The following is a 26013-nucleotide window of genomic DNA, read 5'->3' on the forward strand; positions in this document are numbered from 1 at the left end:
GGACGAGGTGGCAATTCAAAAGGTAAGCCACTCATCATTCAGACTGCACTGTCACCACACAGATCCGGACAACGGCACGTCTAGTCGTCAATTGCCTTATTCTGTTAACTCAAATGGTTTTCCTCTGTCCCATTTAGGCATACCTCACACACCATTTTACAAGGACTACACTTGAAGGTTAAAGGACATGTAAACATCAACACCAAAAATAGATTTAGGTGATGACTTATTTCAAGGAAGGCTTTTTAAAGAGAACCTGTATGAGTCATAGCTAATCACTAGTCCAAATGCACATGTCAAATATAGTAAGAGTACACACCTATATTGTATAGTACAACACATGCATGCCTTGGACATGAAAAGTAATCATGTTAACTATTTTCATTGCATTTCTATCTGCAATGTTCAATGTGTTAGGTTGTGTAGGTTGTGTCATTGCGGACACTATGCAGGGTTCAGAGGTGACACAAAATGAGGTCACATCTTCAGGGATTTGTCTCACCTTGTCCCGCATTCCTCTGCCTGTAGCAATTATCACTGTCAATTTATCATGATGTAGCTTAGCCTAGATGTTTGTGGGCGTGCTCCACTGTCACACCCTTTCATTTGAAGTTTAGCCTACTGCCCAGTGATGAGTCAGAAATGCTAACTAACAGAATTCTACCCTCTAACTGAGATGCCCTGATTTAGGAAGTGCAGTGCGACCTTGGAGCCCACCCAGATCCCAGCCAGAGTGCTTCTTATCAGGTCTTGCCTATCTGTTGTTGTTTAACAAGCCTGGTGTTAGGGTGCAATTTGCAGCAAAACAAACGAGGATAGGTCTGTGAGCAATTACAGTAAATGTAGGAATTAAGATAAGAGTACCAGTTTCCCATCCACAAGCACGTGGGCTACAAGCAGTGACTATTACTGACAGTGTCAGATCCAACTAAATAACAACTACTAGACCATTGGTTTCAGTACCTTGTTATGCTTTCTTTATTGTCAAACATTACGTTAGGCTATAGCTTGCAAAAACACGACCAAAAGAGAAACTACGGTCTGAAAAGTATCGTTACTTCAGGGTGTAGCCTACCTCCCTCAATTTCACGAGTGTAATCCCGTTGTCTCTTATCACGTTGACAGTTGTTTACATGTGAAACAGCACTAGGGAAGTAGTTTCATGATCGTATAGCAAAATAAAACTAAAACAGATATGAGCAGGTTTACGAACCAAAGGTCAGATGGGAGAAAATAAAATACCAGAATTCCACATGCTGGTGGTAAAGATTGTGTAGTTTAATGTGTAGTGAGAAGTCACTGCGTTTATTACTCATGTAATGGCTGTACATAGAGCATTTGACCTCTATAATAACGTGTTTCAAGTTGATTTGAGGCTAATCTTATGAGTGAGTTTTTACCTCAGAAACACAAATATACATTTTGCAGTGGAGATAAACTTCTCACGGTCGAGAAGCATATTAGGTTAAATTATATTCGATATTTTGACGTAAGAATGACTATGAAAACAATGATTAACGACAGTAAAACTGCCTTTGATTTACTCACCAGAATGTCTATCCAACGCGATACAATCCACCTGATACCATTTCACGATCACGCATGAGAACAAACAAGGAAAAAAATATCCCAGGCAGCCTCGCTCTGTGAGAACACTCTTCAAAGTGAGATCAAGAAGTTATTTCCGCAGCGTTTCAAATAGGTAAAGAGCTGCTGCTAGTGCACACGCCGTATTTACCCAAAATGTACGTTGTACGATAAAAAACGACTTATGAATAACTTCCGAAATAGAACTGTAAACCTCTAAAAATCAATGTTGTCGCATTCCGATGGTTTCACTAACGCGGGCCAGTATCATGACGTCACCGGGAAACAGGGGTAAAATGAGAGTCACGTCTGACTCATTCAAATCCCGGAACGCCCACTGCCTGCGGTGTCTGTTCAATGATCACTCTTCTTACTAGTCATTATGATTGTTATGTCATCTATTATATGACACGGCCAAGCTGAAAGCTTGACCTAGGCACATCTGGGGGAAACAGGAATGTTCAACTACTGGTAAATACTAATGTACTCGCTTATTTATTATAGCACTGTCTCATCAATACTTTAACGGCATCTTGTGAAATACCCAGAGTGACTGCTAATTTGAACAGGATTGTCAGCGGATGAACACAAGCAACCTGTGAAGAGAGAGGCCTCGGAACAAAAAACATGCACTGTAGCTTCCTCCATCAAAACTGTTCATAGTGTAAGCAAATGTTGTCAAATAATAATGATGAAGCAAATGTCAAAAAGATTTGTAAAGATCCCATGTCTGCCATCATAATGAGTTGCTGCTAATGTGCTGGGGAATACTTGAACGATATATCAAATATTATTGGTCACATATACAAAAGTATGTGGACACCCCTTCAAATGAGTGGATTCTACTTCAGCCACACCCGTTGCTGACAGGTGTATAAAAATCAAGCACACCGCCATGCAATCTCCAGAGACAAACATTGAATGGCTTTTCTGAAGAGCTTAATGACTTTCAACGTGAAACAGTCATAGGATGCCACCTTCCAACAAGTCAGTTAATCAAATTTCTGCCCTGCTAGAGGTGCCAGAACAACTAAGTGCTGTTATTGTGAATGGAAACATCTAGGAGCAACAACGGCTTAACTGCAAAGTGTTAGGCCACACAAGCTCTTAACGGGACTGCCGAGTGCTGAAGCGCGTACAAATCGTCTGTCCTCAGTTGCAAGTCTTACCGAGTTCCCAACTGCATCTGGACAAAACGTCATCACGATTAACTGTTAGTCTGGAGCTTCATGAAATATACAAGCCTAAGATCACCATGCGCAATGCCAAGAGTCGGCTGGAGTGATGTAAAGCTCGCCACCATTGGACTCTGGAGCAGTGTAAACACGTTCTCTGGCATGATGAATCACGCTTCACCATCTGGCAGATGGATGCCAGGAGAATGCTGCCTGCCCGAGTGCATAGTGCCAACTGTGAAGTTTGGTGGAGGAAGAATAATGTTCTGGTGCTGTTTTTCATGGTTTGGGCTAGGTCCCTTAGTTCCAGTGAAGGGAGATCATAACGCAGTTTGGAACTCTGTACTGAAGCCACTAATTTGAAGGGGTGTCCACATACTTTTGTATATAGAGTGCATTCAGAAAGTATTCAGACCCCTTGACTTTTGACATTTTGTTACGTTACAGCCTTATGCTAAAAATGTATTAGTTTTTTTTCCCCCTCAATCTTCACACAATACCCCATAATGACAAAGCAAAAACACGTTTAGAGATTTTGGCGAATTTTCAAATAAAAAACATACCTTACATAAGTATTCAGACCCTTTGCTATGAGACTCCAAATTGAGCTCCGGTGCATCCTGTTTCCGTTGATCATCCTTGAAGTGTTTCTACAGCTTGATTGGAGTCCACCTGTGGTAAATTCAATTGACTGGACATGATTTGGAAAGGCACACCTGTCTATATAAAAAGGTCCCACAGTTGACAGTGCATTTCAGAGCAAAAAGCATGCCATCGAAGGAATTGTCCGTAGAGCTCCGAGATAGGATTGTGTCGAGGCACAGATCTGGGGAAGGGTACCAAAAACATTTCTACAACATTGAAGGTCCCCAAGAACAGTGGCCTCCACTCTTAAATGGAAGAAGTTTGAAACCACCAAGACTCTTCCTAGAGCTGGCCCCCCGGCCCAAAACTGAGCAATCGGGGGAGAAGGGCCTTGGTCAGGAAGGTGACCAAGAACCCAATGGTCACTCTGACAGAGCTCTAGAGTTCCTCTGTGGAAATGGGAGAACCCTCCAGAAGGACAACCATCTCTGCAGCACTCAACCAATCAGGCCTGTATGGGAGAGTGGCCAGACAGAAGCCACATGACAGCCCACTTGGACTTTGCCAAAAGGCACCAAGATTGAGCTCTTTGGCCTGAATGCCAAGCGTCACGTCTGGAGGAAACCTGGCACCATCCCTACGGTGAAGCATGGTGGCAGCATCATGCTGTGGGGATGTTTTTCAGCGGCAGGGATTGAGAGACTAGTCAGAATCGAGGGAAAGATGAACCGAGCAAAGTACAGAGATCCTTAATGAAAACCTGCTCCAGGACCTTGGACTGGGGCAAAGGTTCACCTTCCAACAGAAGAACGACCTTAAGCTCACAGCCAAGACAACGCAGGAGTGGCTTCGGGACAAGTCTCAATGTCCATGAGTGGCCCAGCATAAGCCCGGACTTGAACCTGATCGAACATCTCTGGAATGTCCTGAAAATACCTGCGCAGCAACGCTACCCACCTAACCTGACAGAGCTTGAGAGGATCTGCAGAGAAAAATGGGAGAAACTCCCCAAATACAGGTGTGCCATGCTTATAGCGTCATACCCAAGAAGACTCGAGGCTGTAATAGCTGCCAAAGGTGCTTCAACAAGGTACTGTGTAAAAGGTCTGAATACTTACGTAAATGTGATCAGTTATTTATTTTTAATACATTTGCAAAAAATTCTAAACCTGGATTTGCTTTGTCATTATGGGGTGTTGTGTGTAGAAATGAAGAAAACAATGATGAAGAAAACAATTTTATCAATTTTAGAATAAGGCTGTAACGTAACAAATTGTGGAAAAAGTCAAGGGGTCTGAATACTTTCAGAATGCACTGTATCTAATTTGCATAAAGTAACATTTTCTAATTTCATAAATTGTTTCAAATTGTTAAACTCTTCAGTTTTGCATAAAGCATGAAGATCTGTTAATAATATTACCACCCTACCTTAAATTGGGCTTAAATTACTGTAATTATGTATTCCGTACTGACTCATTTGCAAATGAAGTTCCTAATTTCCATAATTCCCCTCTGGGTGAGTGGTTTCCGGTTTGCTATTCATTGACTACAGCTCAGCGTTCAACACCATAGTACCCTCAAAGCTCATCACAAAGGTAAGGATCCTGGGACTAAACACCTCCCTCTGCAACTGGATCCTGGATTTCCTGACGGGCCGCCCCCAGGTGGTGAGGGTAGGTAGCAACACATCTGCCACGCTGATCCTCAACACTGGAGCTCCCCAGGGGTGCGTGCTCAGTCCCCACCTGTACTCCCTGTTCACCCATGACTGCATGGCCAGGCACGACTCCCAACACCATTAAGTTTGCAGACGACACAACAGCGGTAGGCCTGATCACCAACAGCGACGGCCTATAGGGAGGTCAGAGACCTGGCTGGGTGGTGCCAGAATAACAACCTATTCCTCAACGTAACCAAGACTAAGGAGATGATTGTGGACTACAGGAAAAGGACCGAGCACGCCCCCATTCTCATCGACGGGGCTGTAGTGGAGCAGGTTGAGAGCTTGAAGTTCCTTGGTGTCCACAACATCAAACTAGAATGGTCCAAACACACCAAGACAGTCGTGAAGAAGGCACGACAAAGCCTATTCCCCCTCAGGAAACTAAAAAGATTTGGCATGGGTCCTGAGATCCTCAAAAGGTTCTACAGCTGCAACATCGAGAGCATCCTGACTGGTTGCATCACTGCCTGGTGCGGCAATTGCTCGGCCTCTGACCGCAAGGCACTACAGAGGGTAGTGCTTACGGCCCAGTACATCACTGGGGCTAAGCTGCCGGCCATCCAGGACCTCTACACCAGGCGGTGTCAGAGGAAGGCCCTAAAAATTGTCAAAGACCACAGCCACCCCAGTCATAGACTGTTCTCTCTACTACTGCATGGCAAGCGGTACCGGAGTGCCAAGTCTAGGACAAAAAGGCTTCTCAACAGTTTTTACCCCCAAGCCATAAGACTCCTGAACAGGTAATCAAATGGCTACCCAGACTATTTGCATTGTGTGCCCCCCCCCAACCCCTCTTTTTACGCTGCTGCTACTCTCTGTTCATCATATGCATAGTCACTTTAACATGTACATACTACGTCAATCAGCCTGACTAACCGGTGTCTGCATGTAGCCTCGCTACTGTATATAGCCTGTCTTTTACTGTTTTATTTCTTTACTTACCCATTGTTCACCTAATACCTTTTTTGCACTATTGGTTAGAGCCTGTAAGTAAGCATTTCACTGTAAAGTCTATACCTGTTGTTTTCGGCGCACGTGACAAAAACTTTGATTTGAATATTTAACTTCTGTATTCTATAGCAACCCTGAAAATTTCATAACAATATGACCACTATCTTAAGATATTGGACTAAATGTGTTGAAATTAAGAATTCAGACAGGTGATTTGGTGCCTTTTTGACAAGGGATAACCATTTACCTGTCCGTGACCTTTTTGACCTTTTCTGATCATGTGAAAATAAGATCTCAGCAATGGTAAATCCTAACCTCAAACTAAAAGTCTTCTGTTCCTGATAAGCTGCTCTATAACATGGAATACAAAGTATAACACCAGAAAAACATTTATTTTGAAGGGGCAGTCGTGTACAATTTAATTATTTAATCTGCAGTTATTCTTCTGCTATCTATTCTGTTACCAATAATTTACATGTTAAAAGTATCTTCTGATTACAATTATTATGTCTCCTCTTTTAACTAAATGCAATTATTAGATTTCAAAATGTATGTAGGTATATCTAGCTGTCCAATAACACATTCTGCACTTTGTAAAAACCCAGAGTGCATTGAGGGAATGTTGGAAATAAATCTTGGTTTCTTTCTAAACATAGCAATGTGTGAAGTGAACTGTCAAAAGAGTTGAGTCCGCAATTAATACATTGTTGTCTCTACCATCTTGCCCTTTGTGCTGTTGTCTGTGCCCAATAATGTTTGTACCATGTTTTGTACTGCTACCATGCTGTGTTGTCATGTGTTGCTGCCTTGCTATGTTGTCTTAGGTCTCTTTATGTAGTGTTGTCGTGATGTGTTTTGTCCAATATTTTATTTTTAATCCCAGCCCCCGTCCCCACAGGAGGCCTTTAGGTAGACTCATTGTAAATAAGAATTTGTTCTTAACTGACTTGCCTAGTTAAATTTAAAAAAATGGCAAGGGTAGTGTGGATACAAAGAGAACAGTTCTCTATATTGGGGGAATACTAACCAATCCAAAAGCTGGGTTCAAACAAAGCCCTTGCTGCCTTAGCCAATCCATGCAGACTTCCAGGTCTGGCTGAGGAATGTGGAAAGGTCAATGATAAAGGAGGGAACGTGAGCTTCCACTGGGATACGGGTCAGTCAGTTCAAAGTGCTTTGATAACCAACACTACATTTGAAATAATCAGTCTGACAGTCTAAGAGAAGGGCCTCCCTAAAATTCTCATAAATACAAGCCGTCACATAGGCCAAGAAAAAGAGATAACTATGAGATTAATTTCTTAAGCTTCCAGCTTGCAACGTAATAATTGTTCTCTTTAGTTGAGCCTAAAGCACACTGCAGAGGTTGACAAGCCAGGCTTTCATTGCATAACGACTCGGGTGCTATTCAAACATCTTGTCAAACTACGCTAACAAGCATGTTTGACATATCAAGCTATGCTGATTCAGTTGAGAAACAAAACAATGACATTTCAAATTAGGAGAGTTCATGTTAACTGAATCGGTCAATCAAGTTAAAAGGTAGAGTCAGTGATTCATGACCTAAACAACAGTATCGGGATGACCTCCACAACAACTAAGAGCAACAAGAGTGAGGCTAAACTCCTCTGCTGTTTTTGTCCAGCTGCGGTCACGTTGTAGCTTAGTGAAGCAGACACATGCGCAGCTACTCCGAGTGTGCATAATCTCGCATTGCATTCATTTACAATATCTTGCAGCTTGTGGTAACGTCACACCGCTGGGTCTCAATTTTAACATGTGATCGTAACAAAACTGTCCCTTCCACCCAGTCTGTCTGCAGTTGAGGCCGTACCAACCTTAAACAAACCCAAACCGTTGACTCATACAATGTGATGACAAACTTGCCAGGTGACAAGGAAGAGGAAGCAATGAATTATGCAACTGCTATGAGACTTGTTTTGCGAGAGATATGTCACAGTATGTAATTGTGCTTCTGGGCCCAGGAACTAGTTGGCTTGACTCTAGAGCAGAGATGAGGAAACTCCAGTCCTCGGGGGCCTGATTTGTGTCACTTTTGTCCCAGCTAACACACCTAAAAATAAATCATGACCTTCAGTTTAGAATGCAATTAGTTTAAATCAGCCGAGTTTGCTACAGATGGGGGAAAAGTGTGACACCACGCCGGCCCCTCAAGGACTGAGTTATCCATCCCTACTCTAACCCTCCATCTCTTCAGTGCAAACAGCAAACCACACAAAGCCTAGCAGCCCATGGAGGGCTGCACCTCAACATATTAGGTCCACACATCAAAATGGACCTGGGAGAAATCACAGCAAACAGTAGAGATGAAAAAATAAACCAAACTCTTCAACCAACAGCCTCCAATTTCAAAGAAGAGCCGTTTGGGGAGTGAACATAGACGTATGAATCTTACACACTGTAATTGGCAAGGTAATGTTGCCGTGCTTAGCCCTGTAATTAGCCTATGATATGTTACCATCATCAAAACAATTATGACGTCATACTGTCAAGCACTTGTATGATCACATGTAAATATTGAGGTAAAAGTGGGCCCCCTAGGCTAATATCTATCTTGTGCAGAGCAGCTTGGAAAGTTTGGTATGAAATAGAAAAATAAATGGATGACATTAGTATCAAAATGGCGGTCAACGCTGTCTTTGCTCAGTCTGCACATTCAGTGTAGTTTCTTTCATGCCTACAGTGGCAGGGCCTATTCACCGGCAGGAACAAAAACACTGCCTCATTCACTTTGAATATTCCAGGGTTATGCGGCAGGTAGCCTAGTGGTTAGAGCGTTGGGCCAGTAACCGAAAAGTTGCTGGATCTAATCCCCGAGCTGACAAGGTAAAAATCTGTAATTCTGCCCCTGAACAAGGCAGTTAACCCACTGTACCCTGGTAGGCCATCATTGTAAATAGGAATTTGTTCTGACTTGCCTAGTTAAATAAAATAAATATGCCTGCATAATGCAACAGCACCTTTTCTTGTTTTGCAACCACAATTCATTATTATATTCTCTCATTGTGCAACAGTTAAAGCAGAGGGGAAATGTGGCCAGCCCATTACCCACAATCCCCTGCCAAACTGTGTACACAAGACCTTTCTATTGCCAGGGAAGCAGGTCCTAGCTTGATTGTGGACCTCTCTGATTGAAACGATTACACATTGCAAACATGGAAAACAATTCACTGTACTGTGTGTAGCCTATAGTCTACTACACTGAGCCTATATTACAGTCAGCATGACCTACACAGACAGGGCTTTGTTTAAGAGACATAGATGACAAGAGATTCCCGATGCCATCACTCTTACCCACATAGTGACATATCAGCCTTAACTGAAAACAATGCCAGCCAGTTGCAATCGCTGCTTAAAGGAAATATGAAACTGAAATGCAGAGTATGATTATGTGAAGCCAGGGCTAAAGAGATGACCAGTCCACACCACACATTCAGGACTACAGCATAATATCCTCTGATCACTCCCTCAGTGAGACTAAGTTGCTCTGAAAATAGTGAGGTAGACAGGAATGTGCGAGCGAGAGAGAGAGAAGCGCAACTGATGAGAAAGTGAGCTCATTAGATTCTGTGTCTTATAAAATTATAATCAGAGAGAGAAAGTGAGTTAAGGACTCAACGAGGGATTGACTTTGTCTAGTTGAAAGTTGGAAAGTGAGGCGCCTCCCTGGGTCAGATGAAAGCATTTTAATAGCCAAATATTGAGGCATGATGTGAAAACAGAGCAGTAGCTGTGCTAAAGCCCTTCAAATGAAAAGCTGACTCCACCTTTCGCCTGGGGCGGAGGGGAGAGAGAGGGCTCCTAAAAAATATATATAATATGTAGGCCTACAGGGTGTGGAATAGTAGTGGGAGGAAAAAAAGCAAAGCACATCATTATAGGCTAGCCTACATTACTTTGGTAGCTGAAATGAGAAGATTTCACACATAATGGCCCTGAACATCTGTACATACACTGGAAGTCTGGTTTTAGGACTCGTCTTGGCCCTACATGTTGTGTGAATGAGTTAAACCTGAACATGTTCATAAGTGGTCTACGAACATGACCAATGAATGCACGTAGGCCGCCCTCTATAAAATCAGCACTAGAGGCTACTTGATGCCTTCCATTTTTCTTTCCGAATCCTCTACTGGAAACGATTTATACAGCTGTGTTTTTGGAGGCAACCTATGGAGGCAACCTTAGGGCTCAGATCAAAAGAACGACAACATGCCGTCCGTGATCATGTGAACTCAGTGTGGCCTCTGATCTAGGGTCTCAACTACAACTTCACACTGCCGCCCCACTCCACTCTCTGTTCTCTACTAAAAAGGGGATTTATGCAGGCAGGAAAAAAAGGAAAATGAGAGATGGAGTTAATTGAAGCCTCCTGTTAGAAAGAGTTACAATTTGCAAGCCTAACTATTGGTGAACTGAATGGTCTAGACATAACCACCCCCCAAAAATACATTTGAGAGCACAGAGCAGTAATAAAATGGCTTTTCTACTAACTACCACCGAAAGCATAGGCCAGGCGTCCTTTGGCCTCAATTAGAGGTTGACCGATTAATCGGCATGGCCGATTTCAAGTTTTCATAACAATCGGTAATCGGCATTTTTGGACGCCAATTATAGACGATTACGGCCAATTACATTGCATTCCACGAGGAAACTGCGTGGCAGGCTAACCACCTTGTTACGCGAGTGCAGCAAGGAGCCAAGGTAAGTTGCTAGCTAGCATTAAAAACTTATCTTATAAAAAACAATCAATCTTAACTTAATCACTAGTTAACTACACATGGTTGATGATATTAATAGGTTAACTAGCTTGTCCTGCATTGCATATAATCAATGCGGTGCCTGTTAATTTATCATCGAATCACAACCTACTTCGCAAAACGGGTGATGATTTAACAAAAGCACAATCGTTGCACGAATGTACCTAACCATAAACATCAATGCCTTTCTTAAAATCAATACACAGAAGTATATATTTTTAAACCTGCATATTTAGTTAAAAGAAATTCATGTTAGCAGGCAATATTAACTAGGGAAATTGTGTCACTTTTCTTGTGTTCATTGCATGCAGAGTCAGGGCATATGCAACAGTTTGGGCCGCCTGGCTCTTGTTTTCAAAATGATAGTTTACGGATTTGACCATATTAATGACCAAAGGCTTGTATTTCTGTGTTCATTATATTATAATTAAGTCTATGATTTGATATTTGATAGAACACTGGTCGGCAGCAGCAGGCTCGTAGGCATTCATTCAAACTTTACTGCGGTTTCCAGCAGCTCTTAGCAATGCTTGAAGCACAGCACTGTTTATGACTTCAAGCCTATCAACTCCCGAGATTAGGCTGGCAATACTAGTGTGCCTATAAGAACATCCAATAGGCAAGGTATATGAAATACATATGGTATAGAGAGAAATAGTCGACGCGTCATAATTCCTATATTAACTACAACCCAAAACTTAACTGGAAATATTGAACCACCAGCTTTCATGTGTTCGGAGCAAGGAACTTAAAAGTTAGCTTTTTTACATGGCACATATTGCACTTTTACTTTCTTCTCCAACACTGTGTTTTTGCATTATTTAAACCAAATTGAGCATGTTTCATTATTTATTTGAGACTAAATAGATTTTATGTATTATATTAAGTTAAAATAAGTGTTCATTCAGTATTGTTGTAATTGTCATTATTACACACACACACACACACACACACACACACACACACACACACACACACATATATATATAAATATATATAAAACGAAATAAAATCGACCGATTAATCGGTATTGGCTTTTTTTTGGTCCTCCATTAATCGGTATCGGTGTAGAAAAATCATAATCGGTCGACCTCTAGTCTCAATGTGATGTAAAGAACTTGTTTCACGTTTTATTTGCTTCCATTCCAAAACTCTCAGAATTCATGGGGAAAAATTAGCCTATGCCACACAAATGCTTATCAGAAATGTGTTGGTTCTGATAAATAGCCACATATCACAGTGGTTTTGGGTAAACAAACTAAAAACACTTTCTGGGCAGCGTGTAGATACCCTGTCAATCTCCTAACACAAAACTGGGAAGAGCTTAATAACTTGACACAGACTAGGTGGGGGAACACTAGTCATGACAATTCCAAAACCCCTTACAGCTTATCACTGCGTCTGTTGATCTCTAACATCCATCCCTAACAAACAGATTGTGTGGTGGTACAGAGTTGTTGGGGTGACTGGGTGTAGTGTAGGTCTTTGTTTGGGTAGAGTGCAGGGGTTCTGTCTGTGTGACCCTCAGTGGCACTCAGACATGCCAGGAATGTGTGGAGTGCCCGGCGCTGATCGCACAAACCTGCTTACTTGCACCCTGTCACACCAGCACTAAACATTTATCAGCTGCCAAGTCTCCAAAAGTAAGGATGGAAAGAGAGGTTGTCTACACTTGACACTTACATGCAATTTCTGCTATCAGAATACGAAGATCGCATTGAAATGTCGCTTTGGGGTGTGATGGTTGTTCAGATCCGACTGACCATCTCAGGAGGTGGTCAGGGATGCATTGTGTGCAGATTTCTTCTCATTCTAGATGCAATCCGGCTACCGAAAGCGCATACAGTGGGAGACATAATCAATACTCTTCCCACAAGTATCCAAAAAAACCGAATGTTTTGGGACCAAGAGACACCTTCTCACTATAACGTTGGAGGAAATGCATTCCTAGTGTGTGAGGAACATGTTTGCTGGCCTCAAATGCTAGCTAATACTTTGAATAAATACTTTTTGTTTGGTTAGAGTTACACTAACAAGTTTGCAATCCCTTTAGTGTTATTTGCTAGTTTGCTGGCTAGCTACAGAGATTAGCTGGCTAGTTAGGTAATGCCATCAGTTGTTGTGTTATCATATGTTGCCTATTCCACCATTTGTGGAATTCATACAGACATCTACATATAGCACAGTTAAAGGGAATCGGGACACGGTAGACATATTTAAATGTAGCAGCATGACACGTTCAGAATTCCATGATCAGAACTCTATGATCAGAATACAAAAGCTTCATGAACTGTCAAGTCGAGAGAGAGAGAGAGAGAGAGAGAGAGTGTTCAGGATTAGAGTTGTACAGGGCTAGAGTTCAGGATTTCATAGATGAGATAAATAATAATTTGGTGGGTGCTTACATTTGTACTATTTTACACAAGTACAAATGTGTATTGTGTGAGAATTGGACATTTGTTTTTGCATATCCCACTGAGACACAGTCAGAGAGTGGGGTCACGGCCAGGGATCAGTCATTATTGATGGTGACCCTGGAGCAATTAGGGTTAAGTGCCTTACTCAAGGGCACAGAGATTTTTCACCTAGTCGGCTCGGGGATTCAAACCAGCGAACGGTTACCTGCTGCCTGGTTCTGCTTACAAGAAAGATTAAATAAGGCCATAATACAAGGCCTGAATTCTTCAGTATAGCAGATAGCTAGATTAGACTGCAGCTAACATCAGCGGTCTCTGGATAGAACCTCAATCTTGACTCTCCTAACAAAGTAATTGCTCCTCCTAGTCCAACTTTGTGTTATTGACTGTACTTTAGTTTATCCCACGTGTAACTTTGTGTTGTTTTTTGTCGTACTGCTTTGCTTTATCTTGGCCAGGTCGCAGTTGGAAACGAGAACTTGTTCTCAACTGGCCTACCTGGTTAAATAAAGGTGAAATAAATAAACTACACCACAGCACAGACTACACACATCACTTAGCTCCCCTAGGGCGTTTGAATAGTTAGAGCAAGCTAACAAAATCATTGTTTCTCAGCATAACAGCTACTTTGAGGTACACGGCTTCTACCTATAACAGTGGATTACTAGCATACTTTAACCAATGTAATGTTTGTTAGTTTACCAGTTGGATTTGTCAACTCACTAACTAAACTAGCTTAGAGGTTCTTATTGGCAGATAACGTTAGCTAGCTGCTATATTTCTACAATGAAAGAGTAGACTAACGTTAGCTCGTGACTCATTTCACAGAGTTTCAAGACCCATTATGAATTACTTTATATTGCATAAAGTTACTCTTATTCTAGAAAAGTTCGTTTTTGGTTCACTAGCCAAACAAACTCATTCTAGCTAGCAACTAGCTAGCTAGTATTAATGGTAGCAAGTTGCTAACGTAGCTAGCTAAACTTAGTTTGGATACCTAACGTTAAGTCAGTAGGCATAGCTGAATGAATGAAAGACAATTGATTCGTGTCATAATTACCTTAAATTTCCTTCGTGCACCGCTAAAGTGGATAAATAGTTTGATTCGCTTAATAAAAGAAGCTGCCCAAAACTCTGTAATATTAGCCGAAGTCTCACTTTCTCGTCGTCATATTGAGGCTGCTGGTGGTAACACTACATCCGGGGAGCTGCTCCGTAGCAACCAATACCACCATGCTTGAATGATTGTATTGTATTATTTCATTGATATGACATCAGGAACTATTAACCAAAATATTAGCAACTATTAGCCAAAATCACAGTTGGTTTAACACAAAAAGAAGGGTAATGACTAGGGAGTTCAGCATGGTTGCCCCAAAGCCATACATTTATACAGTACCAGTCAAAAGTTTGGACACACCTACTCATTCAAGGTTTTTAATTTATTTTACTATTTTCTACATTATAGAATAGTGAATACATCAAAACTATAAAATAACTCCTATGGAATTATCTAGTAACCAAAAAAGTGTTAAACAAATCAAAATATATTTTATATTTGAGATTCTTCAAATAGCCACCCTTTGCCTTGATGGCAGCTTTGCACGCTTGGCAAAGCTCAACCAGCTTCACCTGGAATGCTTTTCCAACTGTCTTGAAGGAGTTCCCACATATGCTGAGCACTTGTTGGCTGCTTTTCCTTCACTCTGAGGTCCAACTCATCCCAAATCATCTCAATTGGGTTGATGTCGGGTGATTGTGGAGGCCAGGTTATCTGATGCAGCACTCCATCACTTTCATTCTTGGTCAAATAGCCCTTTCAAAGCCTGGAGGTGTTGGGTCATTGTGCTGTTGAATAACAAATGATAGTCCCACTAAGCCCAAACCAGATGGGATGGCGTATCGCTGCAGAATGCTGTGGCAGCCATGCTGGTTAAGTGTGCCTTCAATTCTAAATAAATCACAGAGTGTCACCAGCAAAGCACTCCCACACCTCCTCCTCCGTGCTTCACGGTGGGAACCACACATGCGGAGATCATCCATTCACCTACTCTGCGTCTCACAAAGACATGGCGGCTGGATCCAAAAATCTCCAATTTGAACTTATCGGACCTAAGGACAGATTTCCTCCTGTCTAATGTCCATTGCTCGTGTTTCTTGGCCCAAGCAAATCTCTTCTTCTTCCTAGTTTCCTTTAGTAGTGGTTTCTTCGCAGCTATTCGACCATGAAGGTCTGGTTCACGCAGTATCCTCTGAACAGTTGCTGTTGAGCTGTGTCTTTTACTTGAACTCCGTGAAGAATTTATTTGGGCTGCAATTTCTGAGATTGGTAACTCTAATGAACTTATCCTCTGCAGCAGAGGTAACTCCGGGTTTTCCTTTCCTGTGGCAGTCCTCATGAGAGACAGTTTCAGAATAGCTCTTGATGGTTTTTGCGACTGCACTTGAAGAAACTTTTACAGTTCTTGAAATTTTCCAAATTGACTGACCTTCATGTCTTAAAGTAATGATGGACTGTCATTTCTCTTTGCTTATTTGAGCTGTTCTTGCCATAATATGGACTTGGTATTTTACGAAATAGGGCTATCTTCTGTATACCAACCCTACCTTCTCACAACACAACTGATAGGCCCAAACGCATTAACAAGGAAAGAAATTCCACAAATGAACTTTTAACAAGGTTAATTGAAATGTATTCCAGGTGACTACCTCATAAAGCTGGTTGAGAGAAAGCCAAGACTGTGCAAAGCTGTCATCAAGGCAAAGGGTGACCGTTTTGAAGAATGTCAAATATAAAATATATTTTGATTTGTTTAACACTTTTTTGGTTACTCCATGATTCCATATGTGTTATTTCATGTTTTGATGTCTTCACTATTATTCTACAAATGTAGAAAATAGTAAATTAAAGAAAACCCCTTGAATGAGTAGCTGTGTCCAAATTTTTGACTGGTACTGTTTATCTAAATATACAGCTCTGGGTAACCCCATAAATGTAACTTTATGGGCAAACCATGTTCAATCGAGAATTACCACTGAACATGCATTTAAGTTCAGGGTATGCTACACACCTCAACATAATGCCCTGGGTATGATATACCTCAATATAATGGAAGGTGAGCCCTGTAACTCCCCCTCATGGTCCCCTTACCAAAATACAAAGAGCCTACCTGTCATGTGCTTTTAGTGTCACCATAGCAACATATCTCCTCCAATAAGCTGAAAGAGCATGATGATGGTAGTAGAATATATCTACATGTTTTGAAAAAAAAGGTTAAAGGCTCATTGGCTCATCAGATATTTGAGAGAACAAAGGAAGGGAGGGAGGGACAGTAATGGAGAGTGCTGACAGCCTGGGGAGCCTTTCCATCTAATCAATATGTTATCGGGCACATTGCAATACAGACTGACCCTGCACACTCAATCCACATTCTGGGATGGTCGACGTTATAGTGAGTGTTGATAGAGAGGGAATATGTCGAGCTCTTCTTCACACCTTGGCACACCTGCTGACATGATGGATGGACCAGGTGGTCTGATCAAGCGATCTGGCGTGGGAATCTTCCTCCAGGCCATGGAGGAAGGGAAGGTCCAGCTAGCCCACTTCATCCTAGCTGCACTGGGTGAGGCTGCGGTAAATGCCACCATAGAGGAGCAGCAGGGGCTGGCGACAGGCCGCACCCCACTGATGTGTGCCGCAAAACTCCCACGGACCGCAGATCGCACCCATTTCCTGAGGCTGCTCCTGGCTAGGGGGGCGGAGGTGGAACGTAGAGACAGCGAAGGTCGCACCGCCCTCAGCCTGGCCAGCGAATGCGGCCATTTGGATGCCGTCCGCCTCCTAGTCCAGAATGGTGCACACCCAGGCAGCTCAGACAGCCAGGGGAGGACGCCTCTCGCCTATGCCGCCCGCTGTCGCCACAGTGCCGTGGTCAAGTTCCTAGTGATGGATCTGAAGAGCAGGGGGGAGGAGGGGATGGGGGAGGAGGCTGTGGGGGAAGAGACATGGCTTCTGGGAGAGGAAGAGGAACATGATGGTCACTCACTGGAGGATCTCCATGGAGGGGTAGAGAGGGTCAAGAAGAGCCAAGAGAACCTCTCAGAGGATGGACCCTCAGCAGTTGAAGCACAGGGTGGGCAGAGAAAGTCTTTGGAGACTGCAGATGTTGAAGGGTCAGGTAGTGGCTATTTCTATCTCAGAGTGAGTGCTCCCCCAAAAGACATGGGCTACTTTCTCTGTGAGAACACCGTGGGTGACCTGCTCCTGGTTGACCATGTGATTTGCAACCCTTATGCCCTGGACGAGGAGCCTGGGGGTGAGTGTGTTAGTGGAATGAGCCGTGGCCACTGCTCCACTTGTTCAGCAATGTCCCCACTCTTCCTCCAGTCACTGACTGACCAGGTCATCCAGAACCCTCTGCTCTGCCAGTCAGGAGCCAGAGAGGAGTATGTCTGCCACTCCCAACCCTACCAATCACCACAGGGCTCAGGGGAAACGCCCAGGAGTAGGTTCATCTCTAGCTGGCTGAAAAGAGGACACTCCTATAGTATTGACCAGTCTACCACAGAGGTCAACTCCACCAAATCCTCTGGTAGCTTCTGGAAATGGATGACACCCAGACGAGTGCTGCTGAGCACTGCTGGGCCTGGACCTCACATCCCTCTGACTGACACCTCTCCAGAGTCACACTCAGAAAACAACAATCCCCTACAAGATGAGTCTTCCTCCACCACCTCGGCATTGGAGTCCCACTACACATCTTAAGTCACCATGCTCCAAAACTGGTGCTTTCTGGAGGAAGGATATGTTGGGAGTAGGATGACAGATGGTTCTCTACAAATAGGGTATTGGAAACCTCACAGGGTCAAACGATGCCGCCTGCCTAATGAGACGTGTGGCGTTCGCAGAGATAGAGACATCAGACCCCCTCAGCAGGCCAAGCGTCGTCCCTATTGTCACGGAGGATCTAGGTTCTGGGCCTGGGTGTAACGTGTTCCAAGCACTCTGCCACCACTCATCCCCGGAGTTGAACTTCCTAAGGGAAGTTTCTGACACTGATCTGGAGGAGCTAGTTCCTGAGGACTACACTGAGACCGAGTGTCAGACTGATGACTGGTTGACAATTCAATCAAAGAAATTTTGGAATGCCAACATGATAATGTGAGTTGTCCACATGAATGGCTGAGTTGTTTTACTATAATATCTTGTTTTGTACTTAACATAATGTTAGAAAGGCAGCTTTTAATTATGAAAACTATCAAGCAAATATTGATTGCTGAGAATCAGCAAATACAACACTAATTGTGTGCTTCCGTTACATTACAAATACTGATATTGTATTGAACATATTTTGTAGTCAAAATACAATATTAATGTCCAATTGCAACTGGGTGTGCCAGTTTATAATTATTTTTGGAAAGTCACCAAGGACAGCAGATAAGGCTGTTACAGACTGGCATGATATAATAGTCCACATATTCATAATTTATATAACAATGACCCCTAGTGGTGAAACAGGTATCTTCTCCCTTAGTATTGTGTTGAAGGGGAAATGTTTATTTTACGCATTTTCTAAACTGGAATGAAATATTCGTATTATTACCTATATATTAATAACTTTTAGTGTTCTATTAGAGCACAACAATTGCAAATCTGTGTATTGCTATTTTTATGCTATTCTTTAATTACTTGACAATAATAACAGATAATAAAGACAATTCTACCTTTCTAATGACTTGAACTTATTGAATTTCCATTGGTCCAATGGTCTTGACCCCGGAGTGGATATTGTTATCAAGAGAATTCCACACAACCAAAACTAAGAACATTGAGGATATTACACGATTTCTTGTGGAAATTAAACTATAGCAATTAGTGAGACGGTTAGGATATTTTCTCTATCTTGTTTCTAGTGAATGTAATGAGAGAACATTAGGGCACAGTGCTCCCATTGCAGGATCCCATGGCATCGTAGTGTCATTTTCTAATCAGTGTTGTTCAGTGTACTGTTTAATATCAAGTACAGCAGTGTGGTTAATACTTCTTTCCCTACACAGAAGGCAGAACTCCAATAGAGCTGATCCTGACAGCAGGAACATGAAGGGAATGTCTGGTGGCAGCCTTGTAGGGGTCAGATCCAGTCTGATCCAGCAGACAGGTCCCTCAGTTCCCTTCTTAACGACACTCATCTTTGTCAACTTCTGTCAGGAGTGTCCACCCTAATCCACCTTCCCAGTTCCCACCTTGCTTAATCAAAAGTTGGGTGTACATATTTTTTTTTAAAGTGTCAACTAACAGGCTTCTTCAGGAGCCATCACATCAGAGCTGTTGAAAAAGTGTGACCTCCTTGGGGCCTTTGTTCCGTCATGCTGAGTCATACATGGGTGTCGCCTCAGAGCGAGGAGATGGAGGCAAAGGCAGCCAGGGAGAAGGAATGGGTCCTGACAACTTTCAGTGCAATTTAATTATTGATCGAAGGAAGTGTTGCAACTCTCTCCCGCTTTCCCCATATGCCTTCGAGACACAGGGAGAGAGGAGTGGGGTACACCGACTGACTGTTCAGTGGTAACAATAATTCATTGTCAATCAGAGCTACTGTCATAATGTTTGAAAGCAGTGGGCTAATGGTAGGCTGTGTTTACTTCTCTTAGCAATAGACCAACTGAAGTTTGATAAAACAAAGATAGAGGCAATGACGAAAATGGACAAAAAAGAAGTGCCAATCAAGAGGAGTTTACATAAACACCTGGGGGTCAGAGGACAAACTGCACTCTTTCATCACGATTGTGAACCATGAATCATGTAGGATCATAGGAGACGCTTGCCTCATTAAAATACAAAGGCAGATGTAGTGTGCCCAATTCCTGTGCCTATTCTCCATGGAACAGTAACAAAAGATACATCTGCTTGATTCTAATTGATTGCCTTTTGAGAATATCATATTACACACAGAGAATAATGACATTCAAAACATACATTGTGAATGTTCATGTACTTAGAAACTAAATGTTGTCTATAATGAAAAAGTTAAAACAACCGTCACATTTTTGTTATAGCACCTATTTAAATAGTACGGGGTACAGTGCAACACAATAGATAACAGATAGTCCATAGGGTTGTGTCACAGGCTACAACAGTTTCACTGAAGGGGAATTATTTGTCTATGTTCTGGAGTTACGTGCTAAACTGTCTCTACATTTCTATAGTAACAGAGATAATATGAGTGGATGGGTTAATTGAATAAATGTCCCTCCCTCTGCATCCGAAAAGCTACAGGAAATCACAAGTCTTTAGGCTGTCAACCTCTAATTTGATTCCTCGGTAGGCTAACCTGTATAGTTCAGCAGACTGCTGCAAAAATCCCAATTTCCTTCAAATAACGTCTTGCTGTCCCCTCTGTCGCGGTACACCATTGCTGCGTGTGCCTGGGTTGTCTCCAGGTGTCCTAAAGCGCATCTAAAAAGTGTCAAGCATTGCGCGGGATATCACCGCGGAGGATAGTCTACGGACCTAACGCAGTCATAACCTTGGCTGGCACATTGTGTTATTGGTTACTGCCGGGATGGTGACATTGTCCGATGCCGGGTTATTGACAGGATCCGGACTCCAAAAGAAAACATAGTAGATTGCCAGAATAAAGGCAGATATTGACACGCATAGCAAATAAGCAATCGCCATCGCCACTTTCACCCAAATCTTTGTGGTTATGTTGGCATGTTTCACCCGCTGGTCGCCGGTATAGCTCGGCCTCCTGTTCATGTCCCCGTTCTGCTTCCCCGTGGTAACTGGTGTGTTGGCTTTCATCTTGCAATTGTTATATCCTTGTTCTGGCAATGAATGTAGTCTGTTCATGTGGTAGTGTCCAAAGCCTCCAAATGATCTCTTCCCCCTTCAAGTCAGGTGGGCATTGTGGAAACCGCTGTCACTGCTCCTTGTGCGATGATGCTTTACTTAACCCTCTCTATGAACTGGACAGGGCGACTGGAGCGCACCAGAAAAACTCACAATTTAAAAGGATCAAATGGGGCGGGTCAAAAGCTATAAAAGCACATTGATTGGATTATAGTTTCACAGTTAGCAGTTAGCCTACGTCCCAGAAATATGATAGGTGCATTTGCCTATGTTTATCGCACAGACTATCAAAATGTTGTCCATGAGGGTTGTAGATCTAAAATCAAGTTTGATTTATTTGCCAAAGGATGAACATAACAATCTGCAAGGTATTCATTTTCTTTTCACATTTCTGGTCTCGTGGATGGTGAAATAGCTTTAAAAGCATCAAACAATATTCTCCCTGGAGCGTTCACATCATTATAATCCCTACACTCACAAGAGGCGCACATTACATCAGGCAGCCGTTTGGGGTTGCACTTATTTATTTTTATTTAACCTTTATTTATTTCACTAGGCAAGTCAGTTAAGAATACATTCTTATTTACAATGAAGGCCTACCAAAAGTGAGGGGGGGGCTGGGATTAAATCAAATAAATAAAATAGGACAAAACACACTTCACGACAAGAGAGACACCACAACATTACATAAAGAGAGACTTAAGACAACAACATAGCAAGGCAGCAACACAACATGGTAGCATCACAACATGGTACAAACATTATTGGGCACAGACAACAGCACAAAGGGCAAGAAAGTAGAGACAATAATACATCATGCAAAGCAGCCACAACTATCAGTAAAAGTGTCCATAATTGAGTCTTTGAATAAAGAAATTGAGATAAAACTGTTCAGTTTGAGTGTTTGTTGCAGCTCGTTCCATTCGCTAGCGGCAGCGAACTGAAAAGACAAGCGACCCTGGGATGTGTGCACTTTGGGGATCTTTAACAGAATGTGACTGGCAGAATGGGTGTTGTATGTAGAGGATGAGGGCTGCAGTAGGTATCACATAAGGGGGAGTGAGGCCTATCAGGGTTTTATAAATAAGCATCAACCAGTTGGTCTTGCGACAGGTATACAGAGATGACCAGTTTACAGAGGAGCATAGAGTGCAGTGACATGTCCTATAAGGAGCATTTGTGGCAAATTGGATGGCCAAATGGTAAAGAACATCTAGCCGCTCAAGAGCACCCTTACCTGCCAATCGATAAATTATGTCTCCGTAATACAGCATGGTCATCCATCTGAATCAGGGGTAGTTTGGCAGCTGGGGTGAAACAGGAGCGATTACGATAGAGGAAATCAAGTCTAGATTTAACTTTAGCCTGCAGGTTTGATATGTGCCGAGAGAAGGACAGTGTACCATCTAGCCATACTCCCAAGTACTTGTATGAGGTGACTACCTCTAAACCCTCAGAGGTAGTAATCAGACCTGTGGGGAGAGGGGCATTCTTCTTACCAAACCACATGACCTTTATTTTGGAGGTGTTCAGAACAAGGTTAAGAAAGGAGAAAGCTTTTTAGACACTAAGAAAGCTTTGTTGTAGAGCATTTAACACAACATCTGGAGCGAGACCAGCTGAGTACAAGACTGTCATCTGCATATAAATGGATGAGAGAGCTTCCTACTGCCTGAGCTATGTTGTTGATGTAAATTGAGAAGAGCATGGGGCCTAGGATTGAGCCTTGGGGTACTCCCTTGGTGACAGGCAGTGGCTGAGACAGCAGATTTTCTGACTTTATACACTGCACTCTTTGAGAGAGGTAGTTAGCAAACCAGGCCAAAGACACCAATACTCTTTAGGTGGCCCACAAGAATGGAATGGTCTACCGTATCAAAAGCTTTGGCCAAATCAATAAAAATTGCAGCACAACATTGCTTAGAATCAAGGGCAATGGTGACATCATTGGGGACCTTTAAGTTTGCAGTGACACATCCATAACCTGAGCGGAAACTAGATTGCATACCAGAGAGAATACTATAGACGTCAATAATCAAGTGATTGGCTTTCTTGATAAGTTTTTCCAACACTTTTGATAAACAGGGCAAAATAGAAATAGGCCTATAACAGCTAGGATCAGCTTGATCTCCCCCTTTAAATAAAGGATGAACCGTGGCTGCCCTCCAAGCAATGGGAACCTCCCCAGAAAGTAGAGACATGTTAAAAAGGTCAGAGATAGGCTTGGCAATGATAGGGGCAGCAACCTTAAAGAAGAAAGGGTCTAAACCATCTGACCCAGATGTTTTTTAGGGTCAAGTTTCAGGAGCTCCTTTAGCACCTCGGACTCAGTGACTGCCTGCAGGGAGAAACTTTGTGGCGGGGCAGGGGAAAAAGAGAGAAAAGCATCTGGGATAGTCGCATTAGAAGGGTGGGATATGATGACATGTTGGACGGGCAAGGAGGTATGACTGAGTCAAATAGGAATCCTGACTTAATGAAGTGGTGATTAAAGAGCTCAGCCATGTGCTTCTTGTCAGTAACAACCACATCATGAACATTAAGGGACATGGGCAGCGGTGAGGAGGCTTTATTCTACAGGTCTAACTGTTTTCCAGTACTTCTTGGGGTTAGACCCACAGAGAGAGAACTGCTCCTTAAAGTAACTTACTTTGGCCTTCCGGACGAGAGCCAGTCAGCCTGAGTATGCGTGTGCCGAGCCTTTCGTCAAATGCAATTCTTGAGGTGGAGTAACTCTGCAAGATCACTGTAGAACCACGAGCTGAACCTGTTTTTAAATTCTCATTTTCTTTATGGGGACGTGTCTGTTAACAATACCACTGAAAGAATGAAAAAAATATTTTTAAAAACAAGGTCCAAGCGTCTTCGACAGAGGGGATCAAGCTGATTCTGTACCCTTTTACAGAGGCCAGTTCATGAAGGAAGGCTTGCTAATTAAAGTTTTTTAGCTAGCGTCTATGACAAATCAGGACAGGTCGTTTCACTGAGCAGCCATTACGAACACAGGCTGCAAAACAGTGATCACTAAGGTCATTACAGAAAACACCAGACTGATACCTATCAGGATTATTTGTGAGGATAACATCAAGGAGAGTAGCCTTTTCTGGGTGTTTAGAGTCATACCTTGTGGGATTGGTAATAATCTGAGAAAGATTTAGGGAGTCCCATTGTTTTAGGACTTGGTCAAGTGGTTTAATAAGCATGTCCCTGTTTAGGTCACCTAGCAGGACAAATTCAGACTTAGTGTAAGGGGCCAGGATAGAACATAGGGCAGATAGGGTACAGGCCGGTGATGATGGAGGAAAATAGCACCCAGCAACAGTCAACAAAGTACTATTTGAAAGTTTAAAACCAACAAATCGAATTGTTTGGGGACAGACTTGGTGGAGACAACTGAGCACTGAAGGTAATCCTTGCTAAAGATCGCCACTCCCCCACCTTTGGAAGATCTGTCTTGCCGAAAAAGGTTATAACCAGAAAGGTTAACATCAGTATTCAAAACACTCTTCCTTAACCACGTCTCAGTAATGACCAACATCTGGATTGGAGCTGTGAACCCACACTTTCAATTGATCCATTTTAGGTAATAAACTTCTAGTGTTAACGTGCAGAAAACACAGGCTTTCACGAGAGCAGAAATCAGTGAAGAAGATATCGGAGCACAAGTCAGAATTGGGGCTAGCAACAGTAGATTGGCCAGGGTGTACATGCACATTTCCAGATATCATCAACAGTAATACAATCAAGGCACGGCAGAGGACAGGGAGAGCTCTGCGTAACCAATAGAGTCAGAGTCCCGAGTGTGGGAACAAACAGTCTGTCCCATGTTTGGGTAAAGAAAGTTCGTAGTCAACAAAGTATGCAGGAGTCATGAGGCAAATAGCAAAATGCACAAGAAAATAGTAAAATAAATAACGACTTGGGGCTAGCCATTGTAAGTTCAGAGTCACTCGCCCCAACAACGCGTGTGATGAGGCGAGCAAAAGCTCGGGAGGGAGGGGGGAGTGTGGTGGGGGTACCTGTACCAGACGGGGGAGACAGGCCAGGGCAGACGGTGAACAGTGGGGTGGCAGGGTAGCCTAGTGGCTAGTGGTTAGAGCGTTGGATTAGTAACCGAAAGGTTGCAAGTTGAAATCCCCAAGCTGACAAGGTACAAATCTGTCGTTCTGCCCCTGAACAGGCAGTTAACCCACTGTTCCTAGGCCGTCATTGAAAATAAGAATTTGTTCTTAACTGACTTGCCTAGTTAAATAAAGGTAAAATAAAAAAAGATAGCCAGGTGGAATCCAAGCAGCAGTGCAGCAGGCAACAGGAGTAGGTGTCACACCCACTTGGGAGAAGCTTTTATTTCTGGAGGCAGATTTCTTGTAGAAAATGCCAGTGAATGGTCTGAACAGCAGCAGGGGGCTTCAGAGGACGCTTCAAATACTCCTGCCACTTGTTGGGCCCAAAGGCCTCAACACTTTTCACTTCACACCTCAGTGCTAATTGAAGTTATATCTGGTCTGTCTAGCAAGCCTGGCAGCCTTAACTCAGCATTCAGTCTCCATAAATTAAAATATATCATTGTAATGTACTTTATTTTTATTCTTGGCTTTCAAAATAGCATCAGACCAAACACTACTCACTCAGTTCCAGGTTGGATGGTGTCCTCAGGTCTCTGTTTGTTTGCTAGAGCACCCTCTGCATAGCTTGGAAACAGGAAACCTTGGTAGCAGTAATCTATCCGGTTAATTTTGGCCAAAACTAGGTTGTAGGTTTGGAGTTTTCATCTGGAGCGAAGGCCATGCTGTGGAGGGTAGCATCCTGCATATGTCCCTGATGAAAAGCTCATTACTCCAAATCTATCTGTTTGTAAAAAACATGTTGAAAAATGTGAGTGCTCACATGCAGCTGTGTCTCGCTCTCTGTCTCCAAGACTATTGTAAATCACAAGAAACATAGA

The 26013-nt window shown here is 42.8% G+C and overlaps 1 protein-coding gene across 2 annotated transcripts in view; it reads right to left on the reverse strand.

The window, feature by feature from the left end:
* The window catches only part of LOC106612596 (serine/threonine-protein kinase PAK 4), a 28518-nt gene extending 13946 nt beyond the window's left edge, over positions 1-14572 (reverse strand). Inside the window, exon 1 of one of the 2 annotated variants that reach the window (XM_014213894.3) lies at positions 14277-14572. The gene's annotated coding sequence lies outside the window, so the exon portion shown is untranslated. Of the gene's footprint in view, positions 1-1548; positions 1879-14276 lie in introns of those variants that run through there. The other variant, XM_014213895.3, reaches the window with a different exon arrangement.
* Between the last annotated feature and the right edge of the window lie 11441 nt (positions 14573-26013).

This window comes from Salmo salar, chromosome 09 (genome assembly GCF_965601325.2).
Source record: "Salmo salar chromosome 09, fSalSal1, whole genome shotgun sequence".
In the NCBI taxonomy this organism is placed as follows: Eukaryota; Metazoa; Chordata; class Actinopteri; order Salmoniformes; family Salmonidae; genus Salmo; species Salmo salar.